This window comes from Rhodamnia argentea, chromosome 1 (assembly GCF_020921035.1).
Source record: "Rhodamnia argentea isolate NSW1041297 chromosome 1, ASM2092103v1, whole genome shotgun sequence".
NCBI classification, from domain to species: Eukaryota; Viridiplantae; Streptophyta; class Magnoliopsida; order Myrtales; family Myrtaceae; genus Rhodamnia; species Rhodamnia argentea.
This window is the reverse complement of record NC_063150.1, coordinates 774146-788895: the sequence shown is the minus strand read 5'-3', so window position 1 is coordinate 788895 and position 14750 is coordinate 774146. Positions and strand designations below refer to the sequence as shown.

The window sequence follows — 14750 nt, the reverse complement described above, 5'->3', positions numbered from 1 at the left end:
CTCCGAAAATATGCTACTCCGCACTTATATTGAGAATAAAACTACCACCCAACTGAGTTTTTCTTCCGGTCCTATCTAGCTAATTTTATTGGTCTAAGCAGCTCGACAACCTAGAGCCCCTCATCTTTTCATACTCTCCCAAACCCTTCGGTTGATTTACTCAAGTAGCAGTTTGAGAGACGTAATGAATTCAGTCAAAAGTTACGCTCACCCTTTGTTAGTCAGCAAATTGAGTTCGCTTGGTTCCTTCATGATCTTTCTAATATATGCAGATTGATTATGTTGGGAACTGTTCTTTTTTAACTATCTCTCTTTCTGATTCAAGCTTTGCTACGACGGATCCTGCGACCATAATCGCTTGCCTTCAAAACTTGGAAGCTTTGTCCTTATTTTCAGAAGTTTCGAGCCTGATAAAAAGTCAAGGGCCGAAATTGAAAGAATCAAAAATAATATCCAAATGACATGATTGACCATTCAAATAAAGACTATTTTAGACTACTATCCATAATGTGAGTGCTATTTTGGACAATGTTGAGATATAAAGCGGAAGATGACCGGATCTTGTAATTAAATCAATGCGAAATTACCAGAAAAATAAACGAAACAAGCGTAAAAAATTTACGCCGAAGGGAGCGAACACTTTTCACCAAATCAACAAAGCTTTCTCTCACGCACGAGGTCGCCGAATGCCCAGAAAGCGGCCTTTATTTTCTGCAGAGTTAACTTTCTCGTGCGGCCATCGAACTGAGTCAGAGAAGTCCTTTTGATATTAAAAAAAACATGACTTACTTTCGGATTTGGGTCCCACCAAATATTAACTAGAAAATATATGTGTGCCCCCTAGGGGAGGCCGGTTCGGTGAAACCGCCGGTTCCGGTTCGAGAACCGGCGGTTCCGGTTCCACGAAAAGGTGGAACCGGAACCGGCCGTGTAAAATGGCGGTTCGGGGCCGGTTCCGCTTCGGAACCGCCCGTTCATTCCGATTCATTTTTAATAATAATTTTTAAAATAATAAATAATAAAATAAATATAATAAATTATAAATTATAAAATACAATTAAATTGTACATTGTAATAAAATATGGGGAAAAAAAAAGGAATGGGCTTGAACTTAATGAATTATCATTAAGCGGCCTACATATCTTCTTGGGGATAGAAGAATCAAAGCCATGTAGTTCTTTTTACCTTTGAGAACCCCAACTTACCTCATCGTCAATCGTCGCTACCCGTTGTGGTACCCGTGGCGGTGGTATCTCCAACATCATCGCTAAAAAATTCGTGTTCACAATCTAAATCTTCAAGGACGCCTTCTGTACTCTATTTGCCTCTGCTACTTCCCCAAGCTCTCTCTTTCCATATCTTCTCCACCTCTTCAAAAGTCGTCTCCCGCACAAAGATGACCACAAACATGATTGCCAACACGGCTATCACGAACGTCGCGCCTGTCCCCAAAGCATCAGCAGCGATGCTAAGAAATGTCTGTGCCACGATCGGGTTTGAAATCCAATTGACGGTGGCCGGCATGCCACCACATATTCCACGATATGCCTCGGGGTATATCTCCGAGTTTACTGTCCATGGAACGGGTCCCGTCCCGGGTGAGAAGCAAGCAATGTAACGGGCCAAACCGATGACTGCAGGCCACCAATATACCCCGTTTGTGGAATCAGAGGGTTCTGCAAAGAATGCGCCCGAAAGAATTGCCAAGGATGCCAATACACCTTATAAACTTGCGATGGCCAGTTTTTTGGGACCAACATGGTTAATTAAGTAAATTCCAACGATGGTTCCTGCAGCATCCACAGCAGCAACGATCGTGGATAAGAGAAGTGCCACTGGTTGGAAGAGAAAACCAGCCATCTGAACTATAGTTGGGCTGTAGTACATCGCCGTATTGATACCGGTGGACTGCTGAAATTCCTGCATAAGGAGGAAAAACATCTTCCGATTGACTAAAGATGACAAGCTTAACAATTTTGATGGTCGTATCAAATACAGATTTAACAATAGAATATAGATAAGCAAGTGCAGCACAGTACAGTATCTTGATTTTGCTTCAGGAGACTAAAGAGAGGCAGTCAAGGAAACAAAGACAGTGGATGTGACCTGCAATATGTCAAAACAGCTGAGCCCAACTCCGAAAATATGCCACCACATAATTTGTAATATATATTAAAATAATCGTTTCTATCGCTTCAATAAATGAAAGAGCAAAAAAAATTTTTATCGTCCACGAAAATGATAAGAAATAAATTGTTGTCAATAATAAAATACTTTTCATTAGTGGAGTCAAAGAAATAGTCGATAACTGGTTGTAATCTTTGTTGGTAACTTTCCTTTGTAGCTTCTGTTATAACCTCCCTTTGTAACCTCCATTGATAACCGTTGTTCGTAAATTTTAAATAGCCACAACAGACTCTTTGGAGGTCCTCCAGTACAAATTAAATTAAATTTACTATCTTTTGATATCTTTACTTTTCTGCATTGTACTTTTATTTTACCAAACTCTCGTCATTTTTTAAATTCTAACGTGTTTCTTAGCTGCAAATTTCAAATCCGCGTCGTCAATTAAATTTGAGTATGTATATTTTTTCTCGGTGTTACTTCATGGATTAAATTCCGGCGTTTACATTAGTCCTGTTGTGAAGTTTGTATATTCCAAGTTTTGTTGTTGATTAAAGTCAGGCTCAGTTTATAATCGTACAATCTTATTGAAGTACAAGTTGTTGGTTCCCTTGTTTTCCGGAATATTTCATGTCTAGAGTCGTCACAAAAATATTTCCATTTAATTAAAAGCCGAAGAACGATATTAGGTAAAAGATATTTCGTAGCGAAAGAGATTCCGATGAAACGTTTTTTGGCATGCCTAGAGGGACCAAGTGAATGGTTTTAGGAGATATGATGGTACGCATAAGGAATCAACTTGATTCTGACAATTCGGACGGTAATAATTTGCTACCACTACCTACCAATGAGAGGGTAGGACATTTTGAGCTATCGATTGCACAGTCGATGGTGGATCAAGTCCAATCGACATCCCGAGACAACTCATCGATGAGTAGAGAAGGCGATTAGAGTCAAATCTTATAACATTGGCTACCATGAAGAAGATTCTCAATGAACACTAGGAGTCAATTAATCGCTTGATTGAATACCTCATCACGTGGTCAAGCCTATGATCTTCAACACCTCTCACTTCAATAAGGGAACCGACAACTTGCACTTCAATAAGAGTGTAAAATTACAAACCAAGCCTGAATTTATTCGACAACAAAGCCTGGAACATATAAACTTCACAACAGGACTAGTGATATTTGGCAAAAGACATTTCGTAGCGGAAGAGATTCCGATGAAACATTTTTTTGGCATGCCTAGTGGGAATAGTGTGACTGGTTTGAGGAGATATAATGGTGCGCACAAGGAATCAACTTGATCCTGAAAATCCGGACGGTAACAATTCGCTTCCACTACATAACAACGAGAGGGTAGGACATTTTGAGTTATTGACTTCGCAATCGATGGCGGATCCAGTCTAGTTGAAATCCCGAGATAATTCATCGATGAGCAGAGAAGGCAGTTAGAGTCAAATCTTTTAAAGTTGGCTACCATGAAGAAAATTCTCGATGAACACCGGAAGGAGCCAACTAATCGCATGATTGAATACCTCATCAAGTGGTTAACCTATGATCTTCAACACCTTCCAGGAGGTCATGCACGGGCTAAGAACATAGAGTCATCCAATTCGGATTCAAGTGAATCCTACTAATCCTGTACCTTCCGGGATTCTACAAAGGACTGAAACCATTGGTACGAGGAAGACTTGTGAGACGACACCTGTCAATGGAAGTAATTTGTTTAATACCACGGCTTCCGAGTATATTCCTCTAACTTTTAATTAATTGATGATGAAATTTTTTTAGACTAAGTGATTCCACCACCCGTGAAGATTTTATAAAGGCTCGAAAATCTTATATCCTTGAATCTAAGAGGTAGGAAGGTAAGTCTATCGACCTATTTACACCGAACCTAAGAGGCAGGAAATGTGTCAACTTGCAAATCCTAATCAAGTGGTTGAATTCGTATTACAACAATTATGTACCGACGGAGGAAGGGTCGGGCTAGTATATAGGAAGCCACATGTAACGCCCCGCCTCCCTTACGAGCACGTACATCCATAACACGCCGTAAGTACTATCCCGGGATGCTCATCATGTGTAGCGAATGAAATGAAACTCGCAAGCGAGAAGTGAAAGAAGATAAACCCAACTTCAGTCCATCGTCTCACTGCATCCACTTAATGAGATACGGGGAAACTAAAAGACTTTATCCATACAAGAAAATGCAAACAAATAAATACACTGCGGGTCGTACAAACGACACCACAAAATAAAATAAAAAAATACACCACCGAGGTCAAGGGGACAAAACGGCAAATCAAAAACGAAACCACCAAGCCATAACCTAACACCGTCTCCACAAAAGTAGCGTCACGGTCGACCAACAGCGGAGACTCTAGGAACTACTAGTGTCCTCGGCTTGACTCGCGTCTTCGTTAGGATCATACTCGGAGAAAGACTCCGATTGCACTTCAATTGAATCCTCGTCCATCTCGTCATCCTCTGAATCTGGAATCTCTATTACTTCTATATTTTCCTCTCCCACCGATTCTTCTTCGGGTATACTATTTGAACTCCGCCGGGGACGCTTCAACTTCTATTTCATCCCTGGTAGGGTGGCACTAAGAAGGCACAACCCCTTCTGGCACATCTTGGGGCTTTAATTGTTCAGATACGACCCCGTTTACTCTACGGAACCATGCCTCGAACCTATGAGGCTTATAAGATGCTTCGGGCTCATCTACCCAACTACGATCGTCCTTCTAATATATACTACATCCCCTCCTTCAGGAAACTCATCAATATTCCTAGTCATTTCTTGGGGTTCACCCAATCGGACGAGCAACATCTTCAACTTCTAGAATCTGAAAAAAAATGGTCCCACGACGGGGTGAGATTTATATCTCGGTAAGGCAAGTCCTATCCCTAGGTTAGACCGACAGTTCATTCAGGTAAAAACAACATAAGCTCAATATGCATAGTAACGTGATGCTCACAACAGCCATACAAAGCACATGTATAACAATAAGTACCAATTATTCAATCGTAGCAATTTATCTCGTCATTTACTTAAGACGATGCACATAACCAAACCAAGCCACGCCTTCCTTTCTTTCCACATTTATTCGATTCAAGCCCGCGTGTGAAACGCCTCAGGCTAGGTCCGCGTACTTACGCATCGGACCGTCTCATCGATAAAATCCACTTAAAACGCCTCCGGATTTCAAATCATCTCGGGCCTGTACCGATACATCATAATTCCCGTCCCGCGTCACTTACGCATCGGGACGTTGGCCATTTCCACCCCGCGTCTTTACGCATCGGGGTAACACCCACCCCGCGTCTTTACGCATCGGGGTACCACCCACCCCGCGTCTTTACGCATCGGGGTACCACAATTTCTCAAGCATGCCAGCAATTCATCATAATCATGACTTCGAGTTCAAATACAGCTCACACATAGAGCTGACGATAAAAGGCATGCGAGAACATAAATTTTCAACAAGCAAGAGGCAATCAATACATATCAAAGCTATTCAATAAGTCTTTAAGCAATCGGCACAATAAAATCGTATATCAAACAACATTACCGTAACTCACCAAAATTTGCACATTCCTCATCGTATTCACCCAATTGAACCCAATCGTTCTAGCAAAGGTATAAGAACTTTCTTACCTTAAGCTTAATCAGCAAAACACTTCTTTCCTAGCCCTTAAACACCTCGGCTCCCACAATTTCAGAACAGGGCAGCAAGCAACCTAGAGGAAATCAATCAATTCATCAATATTCCTTCGCCTAAACGCCAAGTCATCGATCATACACTTCCTCAACATATCACTCCACATCCCAACATGCCTCAAGGATCAAATTACACCTCAATTCCATCACCAACAGCCCCCCTCTAATTCAGTAAGAACAGAACCGAAACAGGGTACCCCCTGTTCTGTTTCAATCCAGCTCAAATAATCCATAACTCAACCTTATCCTTCAATTTATCCATCAATATCCTTGCTAACACCAAGTTCTATGTATTAAGGGGCCTCACCGAAAATTTTGGCTCAAGGCGACACCAGTTGGTCCTCGTTTGGTGCTAATTCCTTCTGATCCGCCATTGGACAGTTTCTGCTCCTTTGAACACAACAGTGGTTCAAGGTCAAGATATCATTCTTTTTCGCCCAAAAATTTACAACAATATCATATACATGTCTACTAAACGTCACCAAAATTTGAGCTCAAAATTCGTCCGTTTGGTGGTCCAATAAAATACCAACAGCAGCCTACCTCCAGTTAAATCAGTTTCCGTCGACTCGCGGGAGATTGGCCGCCCTAAATTCCACAGTGGTTCAAACGGTGCAATTCCACTTGGAAAAGTTCGACAACAGGCTAATCTTCGCAGTGGTAGGTGGTTTACTGGCTGGTTGTCGACGGTTGAAATATTGGACAGCCGGGAAGTTGGCGATCAGAACTGGTCGGGTAGACTGTTCCTGTGGGTGAGGGAGTGAAGGAAGGAGAACATGGAGGTGATGGTGGTGCTGATCTGCTCTTGCACGTGAATAACCAGAAAGTGGAAGAAGAAGATGGCTTATTCTCATCCAAATCCCCTTAGGTGTCAAGCTCATTGATTGAGCTCCATGGATTAATGACACTTGTCATTATACACATAATATCACAATCTTCTTCCAATTTTGCCCCTCTAATTTTCAGCTGATATAAAAGGAATAAATAAATGACAAGAATTCCATTTTCCAATTAATAAAAATAGGGTCGAAGCTCCAGGGGCAAAATCGTCTTTTCACACCCGTCGTCCGTAATTTCAATTTATCTCAAACTAACGGGCGGCTTTTGCGAACATTACGCGTATTGACTCTGTGATTCTCATCACACTTAGGAAAATTCAAATCACGGCTATCTTGGTTGTCATAAAATCGTAAGGGTCTATTACTAGCCCCGATGGCCGCGATCATCATAAATCGATTTAGGGAAATTCGCAAATCATACGTTGGTTATGCGGCATCACCCGCGTCACAATCGCATAACACTAGCAATGAATTCCTTAATCGTTCTCAGATCAGCCTCGGCTCTAAATATTCCCTCAACGACCCTTATGGTCAAAATGCCGTTTTCGAAAAGAATTTCTTAGGTCCATGTATCTCGTCACACGTTAGCCTTTTCCCTTCGGTTAGTTAACTCGCGATTGATCAGATCCGAGCGAGATATAACTTAAATACTTCAACGGATATCTTACGGTCAAGGATCTCGAAATGACAGGAAAATCGGACTGTCACAATTCTTCCCCCCTTAAAGAAATTTCGTCCTCGAAATTTGCAACCTTCTAGCCATCCAATCTTTTGGGGTATCGGCACCTTATTGCTACCTTGCTTTTCAAAGTAACTCTTTTCATCAATTGGCACTTCCATAGCATTCTTGACTCAAGACCTTTTCAGAGCATCATATTAAACTCAAGTTCCATGCCCATCGCCATCATCACTAACCCATCGCAAGAATACACTCTTTCTTATCGATACATTTAATACTTGACCACCTGTTGGACTAATCCAAATCTTCCATTCAAACCATTGATAGTATTAAGGCAAATCTTGGCACACCTTTGTGCCACCCCAAGGGACACCATCATTCTCCCTTTGAAATTCCAATGAGGTCATTTCTTTAAGTTCATCTTCTATATTGGGCTCATACTTTCATCCATGGGACATCAAGGGTTCTATTCTCAACTTCAAAGTTTCTTCCTAAGCATCCGGAAGTCTGGATTTTCTTCCTGCTCTATTTACTTCCTTAATCCCTTAGATATCAAGGTCTGTTCATTCTAACATCTCACTTTTCTTTCTGACCTTCGGGCTTGATGCTTCGGGTAGCCATCAAACTAGCCAATTGGAAAACTTCCAATTTAGAAGTTGAATCTCTTATTTCTCGAAGGAAGATCTGTCCCTCTATCACCAATTACACATTGCTCAATTCTCAATTATAAGCATTCGCTAATTAATCCGTCCTCCCTTAGCGATATGGGTATCACAGCAATAATACTTGGGTAATGTCTTCATTCCACGTGACTTTCCTTTAATTCTCTTTTACGCAATCGGTGCTCTCAACCTCTTATAGTTCACATAACGTTGAGGTTTTTCTTTATACAAGCAACGCTATCATATCCATAAACAATTTCATACATCGGCGTTGCTTCTCGTTCAATTCCTCTCGGGAACCTACTACGTTATTTTATTGTGGTAGATATAGATTCAAAATCTTTTTCCAACCAAACAATGTTTCCCAAACTTTGTCACGAGGACATTAGCAAACCAACTCCCGTCATACACTGAGCATTCCAACTCATAAGATCTTATTGTCACAGCGCATTCGCACAACCCTCTTCCGATTGTCTTGTTACGCCTCAATTTCTCCCTTCGACATGACATCATTATGATTCTCTTGATCCCTTTGATTCAAACGATAACGCCATTAACCGCTTAGTCATCAACTTGACTCAAGTCCTCAAAAACTCTTTTCACGTTCATTCATCTAGTCGCGTTAGATCTCGTCCTTAGCCCATTTCATCAATAGGACAGCTCTCGTGGGGAATCCTCCCATGATCCATCTATAACAATCCATCAATTCTAGGAAACTTCAAGTTTCGACAACTCACATCGACCCTAGTCGATTCATCACTCATTCCAATCCTCGGAGGCTTCATAGGGATTTCATTTTCCACAAATTTCACGGCCGAGGAATCTTACCTCATCGGGTCCACAGCTCGTGTTCTTCACATTTAGCATACACCGAGCATCTCCTTAGAGTTCATAGGATACTCTTAAAAGTTGTTCATGTTTCTTATGACTCCTTAAATGAGTCCATTCATTGTCTCTCAATACGGTAACAACCAATCCAATTATTTCGGGGATACTCAAGCTGATTATCATCGGTTTCTTGTCACTAGGCATAGAACCATTCAAACTGTCCTTCATACGTCTCACTTAAGAGCCCAAACCTTGGCCCTCTATTGTCAAGGGTCTCCACTTGGACCATACAACATTTTGTTCATTCATTTTTTTTTCTCATTCTTTCCTCGGGAAACATTATTGCCTTGCCCTCTTGGTTCACAACTAACCAATGCAACCCTATCTCGATTTCATTCAATCAACTAGACATCCACATGTCCCGGGATTCAATACTGCATATAGGGCGGTTTCTCGGACTTCTTCTTCAGGAATCATCCAAGTTTTGCGTCTTCTTTCTCGGTTTTGACGCTCAATTTTAATATTAAGACAGTTAGTATTTTCTCTTCCTTCCACACTAGGGCTCTTTCCTCATGAAGGAAACTATACACTTCAATGGCATTCTTTCACTTCAAATCCCCCTCGTCTTTCCCATTCCATAGGACGTCAATCTTGGAGTTTATGTTAACTGCAGAGTTTGTACTCCAGGATTTAGATGCCACTATACTCGACATTCTTCTTCCGGAGACTCGGTTACCTCGGGTAATAAGGTTTCAAGGAGTCGAGGTTCCTCCTTAATCACTATAAATCCACACTTGAACATGCAATTTGACTTCCTCAAGCCGGTTTGTAATTACACTCTATACGCTCTTTTCGCTTACTCAACCATTTAATAAAATTACAAACAACCAAGACTATCAAGTCCATTCACTTTCCTTTCCTTCAACGACCATCTCATAGTCCGATCGCCCCTTTAAGAACGACATCCTACTCTTTAGGGGTAACAACACACAATGTCACTTCTAGTGGTCCCGATTCATCTTCAATCAATCCTATTTTATTCAACAAGACCAAACAATTGACATAACTTCTTCCTTAATTTTCCTCACGACGGAAGAAACAAAACATCAATCTCTTATTACGAGTCTTACGCCAAGGTAATAGCCGTTTCTCGCAGGCACATTCCATGTTCCATAATGAACATTTATTTGCTCGAAATCCATGAGCAAGGGTTCTCTTATTCATATGTCTTCCAATCATCTGCTCCCTTCATTAAAATCTATTACGATTCCTCGGACTCGGGAATAACAACTAGTCATAAGGCTTCCAAATTCAAATCTACTCGGGGAGTTCATGTCTTATACAAAGGATCATTGACCACCTTTAACATATGCTTAAACAACTTTGAGAACTCTATCTCACACTGGTCGATCGTCCTCAGATCCTTACAAGATTATTAGGATCTACACAATCTTTGCTCTCATGCAATCCCGGGAAAGTACTTCCATTAAACATCTCAATGAAGGCGGTCATCAATAGCCTCTTAAGGCTAATAACTGCTACGGTCACTTTCTTTCTTTAGTGCACCCAAAACTTTTAAGGTTTTCTCACGAAACCCTCAATCCGGAGGGAGGGCGGTTTTAAATTCACTTTCTCTATCAAACTTTAGTTGACCTCGGCCTCGTGATCCACCTCACAAGCTATTCAAAGCTCTCGTGGTTCTTCCCACACCTTCAATTCAGAAATGAGTAACTCATAGTCACCTTTCTCGTGACTTCCATCACTTAACTCATCAGCACTAATATTTGTAACAATAGTGACTTAGGCACAATGGCAGCTCCTCCTCGAGCTTGCCTACTCATCAATTTTTTTTGTTCATTTCCATTTAAAATTCTCACAACCCCTTATTGCACTTGGGCCTCACATAATTAACAAATCGAGCCATATTCACTTCTAGTACTTATACTCCAGTTGCTTATCTTTACTCAATTCTCGTAATCCATCTCGGTTCTTGGATCCTTTCATATCTCACATAAACGAGCCAAGTGCTCCTCTAGTGACCGCACTTTGGTCGATCAACCTTATTAGGTTCTCATATCACTTGAACCACTGTGATTCCCTTCGGGAATCAAAAACTTGAGTCATTTACTCAAGCCTAGCAGATTCAGGCTGCTCATCTCATCATTCATCACCAGCAAGCAACTATCTAGTGGTTCTCAAACAACTCTCAACTAGTTGTCCATTATCCAAGGATTCCAAATCATCCTTAAGCAACAATCACACATTAAGCAAGCCTCAACGATGAAACTTCTCAATTAACAGCCCATTACTAGGCAAACCTTAACTAGGCCAAAACGTAACTAGGTCGGCACCAAGCAAATACTCAAAGTGCCATTTCAATCGTTCATGCCACAAATCTAGAGATATCTACCACTCTAGCATAATCATAACAGGCTATCTCAATCTCAACAAGCATCGGATCAATGGAGTATAAACTCCTCACACTGTCTAATCTCTTAGTTAGACATTAACCATAACAATCACACGATGCCAACTACAAAACACGCCCAATAGGCCAATCGCAAACATCACTTTTCCTTTCAAACGGTATCCACTACTAAGCACGAAGCTTCCAACCATGCCAATCACAGGTGTCATTACAAACGTCATGCCACTTTTGAACATTCACTTGCGAATTAATCCCGTGTCATACATCTCTTCACCACAATCGGACTCAACCTGATACCTAGGCTTTCCCTTTCAATTTATAACTTGGGTCATTCCCGCCTCCTTAATATCTTAGAAGCCCGTCGGGAGCCGCTCCTTGTCCGGACCTCTCGGTCCCGGCGATCACTCCCCGCCCTCATCAGACCGGGTCATTGCGGGTTGTCCCAAGTCATACATCTACGGAGGAAGCCCCGTTCCACACGTCCCATACCATGCTTCATCACGGTTTTTAGGTATCCCATCAACTCGTCCTATACCAAGCGATAGTTTATTAAGTCCGAAAGTGATAAGCTCATGTAGACACCCTCATCAACTGTTATTTCATATCCACAAACACATGCATAGCATGTTTTTTTTTTTTCTCCTCACCACTTGTCATACCACCATCGTTTCCCGATCAACTCTTATCCACAGAAGATCTCTAATTCCACCAATGACCGTCACATCTCATAGATTAATTACCTATATTCCAGCATATACCTCAAGTCTAGTTGCTATTCGAGTCGAATCCATATACGTTCGATCACAACCGGCCTTTAATCCCTATAGTCCTTGTCCGCTTCCTTGTATACATCTCATCTCATATCATCCCAGGTTGTCAATAACAACCGATAACTAAAGTCATCATGATATAACGCAATTCAAGTCCGAAGTTACTAATACCAGTCGTCTCTTTATAGCTCCTATTCCTCAAGTTGGGTCATTGACTAACCACAGTCAAAATCATGTAGTCTAATTGACCGCTCATTCATAAGCAATTCTCTATTAAACTCAAGCACAATTACTACCTCAAATCCATGCTTATGTCTCTTTAACTCCCGCTTGCTTCCACTTAAACCTCAATCACAACATCACTCAAGATCACCCATTAAAGTCGACACTAGGATCATTAGAATACCACTCAAGTTCAAGCCTATAATCATCAAGATTCAGCGATTAATGCTTAATCCAAAAGGTCTCACTATCTAATTGTCCTCAAGTCATCACTCCTTATCACTCCAAATCTCAATCTCATTGGATTGAGCTGACCTTGCTCTGATACCACTTAACTAGGATGTAACGCCCCGCCTCCCTTACGAGCACGTACATCCATAACACGCCGTAAGTACTATCCCAGGATGCTCATCATGTGTAGCGAATGAAATGAAACTCGTAAGCGAGAAGTGAAAGAAGATAAACCCAACTTCAGTCCATCGTCTCACTGCATCCACTTAATGAGATACGGGGAAACTAAAAGACTTTATCCATACAAGAAAATGCAAACAAATAAATACATGCAGGGTCGTACAAACGACACCACAAAATAAAATAAAAAAATACACCACCGAGGTCAAGGGGACAAAACGGCAAATCAAAAACGAAACCACCAAGCCATAACCTAACACCGTCTCCACAAAAGTAGCGTCACGGTCGACCAACAGCGGAGACTCTAGGAACTACTAGTGTCCTCGGCTTGACTCGCGTCTTCGTTAGGATCATACTCGGAGAAAGACTCCGATTGCACTTCAATTGAATCCTCGTCCATCTCGTCATCCTCCGAATCTGGAATCTCTATTACTTCTATATTTTCCTCTCCCACCGATTCTTCTTCGGGTATACTATTTGAACCTGCCGGGGACGCTTCAACTTCTATTTCATCCCTGGTAGGGTGGCACTAAGAAGGCACAACCCCTTCTGGCACATCTTGGGGCTTTAATTGTTCAGATACGACCCCGTTTACTCTACGGAACCATGCCTCGAACCTATGAGGCTTATAAGATGCTTCGGGCTCATCTACCCAACTACGATCGTCCTTCTAATATATACTACATCCCCTCCTTCGGGAAACTCATCAATATTCCTAGTCATTTCTTGGGGTTCACCCAATCGGACGAGCAACATCTTCAACTTCTAGAATCCGAAAAAAAATGGTCCCACGACGGGGTGAGATTTATATCTCGGTAAGGCAAGTCCTATCCCTAGGTTAGACCGACAGTTCATTCAGGTAAAAACAACATAAGCTCAATATGCATAGTAACGTGATGCTCACAACAGCCATACAAAGCACATGTATAACAATAAGTACCAATTATTCAATCGTAGCAATTTATCTCGTCATTTACTTAAGACGATGCACATAACCAAACCAAGCCACGCCTTCCTTTCTTTCCACATTTATTCGATTCAAGCCCGCGTGTGAAACGCCTCAGGCTAGGTCCGCGTACTTACGCATCAGACCGTCTCATCGATAAAATCCACTTAAAACGCCTCCGGATTTCAAATCATCTCGAGCCTGTACCGATACATCATAATTCCCGTCCCGCGTCACTTACGCATCGGGACGTTGGCCATTTCCACCCCGCGTCTTTACGCATCGGGGTAACACCCACCCCGCGTCTTTACGCATCAGGGTACCACAATTTCTCAAGCATGCCAGCAATTCATCATAATCATGACTTCGAGTTCAAATACGGCTCACACATAGAGCCGACGATAAAAGGCATGCGAGAACATAAATTTTCAACAAGCAAGAGGCAATCAATACATATCAAAGCTATTCAATGAGTCTTTAAGCAATCGGCACAATAAAATCGTATATCAAACAACATTACCGTAACTCACCAAAATTTGCACACTCCTCATCGTATTCACCCAATTGAACCCAATCGTTCTAGCAAAGGTATAAGAACTTTCTTACCTTAAGCTTAATCAGCAAAACACTTCTTTCCTAGCCCTTAAACACCTCGGCTCCCACAATTTCAGAACAGGGCAGCAAGCAACCTAGAGGAAATCAATCAATTCATCAATATTCCTTCGCCTAAACGCCAAGTCATCGATCATACACTTCCTCAACATATCACTCCACATCCCAACATGCCTCAAGGATCAAATTACACCTCAATTCCATCACCAACAGCCCCCCTCTAATTCAGTAAGAACAGAACCGAAACAGGGTACCCCCTGTTCTGTTTCAATCCAGCTCAAATAATCCATAACTCAACCTTATCCTTCAATTTATCCATCAATATCCTTGCTAACACCAAGTTCTATGTATTAAGGGACCTCACCGAAAATTTTGGCTCAAGGCGACACCAGTTGGTCCTCGTTTGGTGCTAATTCCTTCTGATCCGCCATTGGACAGTTTCTGCTCCTTTGAACACAACAGTGGTTCAAGGTCAAGATATCATTCTTTTTCGCCCA

General features: G+C 41.7%; 1 pseudogene; it reads right to left on the bottom strand.

Moving 5' to 3' along the window:
* Nucleotides 1-1317: 1317 nt before the first annotated feature.
* Nucleotides 1318-1941, bottom strand: LOC125313595 (annotated as a pseudogene).
* Nucleotides 1942-14750: the final 12809 nt, after the last annotated feature.